Raw genomic sequence first — 1,741 nt, 5'->3', positions numbered from 1 at the left:
GAGCTGCGCTGGGCCTGGCCGCGTGCGCCACGCGCCCCTGCCTCGCAAATAAGTGTCACTTTTATGTGTCGGGGTCCGTCGTCCACATGTGTGTAATACACCCGCGTCGTGCAGTGCCCAGGAAGTCAGAAGTGTGGGGTCCCCTGGAACTGGAGTTACGGACAGTTGTTAGCCTCCGTGTGGGTGCTGGGAACTGAACCTGGGTCCTCTGCAAGAGCACCCAGGGCTTTTAACCCCTGAGCATCTCTCCAGACCGGTTTGGTTTGGTTTTGAAGTGTATGAGTGTATTGCCTGCATGTATGTAAAGTGTGCCCGTATCATGCAGTGCCCATGGAGATCAGAAGAGGGCTTCGGATTCCTCTGGAACTGGAGTTAAGGACCGTTGTAGCCGCCGTGTGGGTGCTGGGAATCGAACCCCGGTCCTCTGCAAGAGCAGCCAATGCTCTTAACCCCTGAGCCATCTGTCCTGCCTGGTTTTGCTTTTTGTTGTTTTTGGTTTTTAATGAATAGAGTTTGGTTATGCAAACAAGGAAGTCTGGCATTCCCACACACAACACTGTTACACTGTTCTTACCAGATGATACTTTGTAACCCAACTGCTTTTCCTGCTTCTGTTTGGTCAGACAGAACAGCACCTCTGGGTGGAAGGCTGACTGCCGTTGCCAGTATGGCTACAGAGGTAGCTTTTCTGAGACCTTCTTACCTGGCCGCCTCATCCCCCTCATCAGTGCGCTGTTAGGAGATACACCACTTCTGTCCCATCTTCCCTGGCTGGGTGTTGGGGTGGGGGTGAGAAGGCTTAGTCCATAAACGCTGGGGTTGTACTGATGTGGTTAGGGTTAGGGTTAGTGTTGACATGTATGAGAGACCCTACTGTACCCCCCAGCAGCGCGCGCGCGCGCACGCACACACACACACACACACACACACACACACACACCCCCATCCATTACTCCAATAACGAAGGACCTTGTGTTGTCTGAGAGATAGACATTTATTCTAAAATGGAGTAGAGCTGGGCATGGTGGCACATGCCTATAATCCCAGCACTTGGGAGGCAGAGGCAGGTGGATCTCTGTGAGTTCAAGGACAACTGGGGCTACAGAAAGACCCTGTCTCAAAAAGAGCAAAAAACAAATAATAATAAAATGGAGTAGAGCAAAGGATGGTTAGGTGACCTATGGGCGTTCTTAGGTGAGAATTACAAGAGGCCATGGCTTTGCATGAAGCTCCCACAGTAGGCCCCCGTGGGCCAGGCAAAGACTCAACATGGAGTCCTTCACAGCACATTTCTATATCACAGAGTTCCAGTTCTTTATCTGCCCTTCCAAGAAACTAAGATTAGAGCTGTAATAGCTAAATTTCCCAAATGGGCAGTTTCGTTTGGCAAGATTTTAGAATTCCTTCTGGTTTAATCCTTACCCCAAAGAGATTACCTGAAATCCCCTGACCCTGCTGTCTTCAGTGTTCTGGAAGCCTGCCTGCCCCTGCTGTACAAGCAGAGTGACTCCAAAGCAGACAGGCTCTGTTCTGAAATAGCTGCTTTCTCTCAGGCCTTAAAACCAGCTTCCTTTGCTCCGAGCACGAAAACACTCTATTTTCAGGTGTTTCCTGATAAGACTTTAAATTGTTACATCATCTTTGACAGTATGTAAAAATGAAATTCATAGGAGGCCATTGGTTTGGACTGGGTTCCTGAGCCGAACCCAATCAATCAATCAAATGAATCTAAGTTGACTGA

The sequence above is a fragment of the Nannospalax galili genome, unplaced genomic scaffold (assembly GCF_000622305.1).
Source record: "Nannospalax galili isolate Female #2095 unplaced genomic scaffold, S.galili_v1.0 scaffold763, whole genome shotgun sequence".
Lineage (NCBI taxonomy): Eukaryota > Metazoa > Chordata > Mammalia > Rodentia > Spalacidae > Nannospalax > Nannospalax galili.
Note: the sequence above shows the minus strand (reverse complement) of the source record.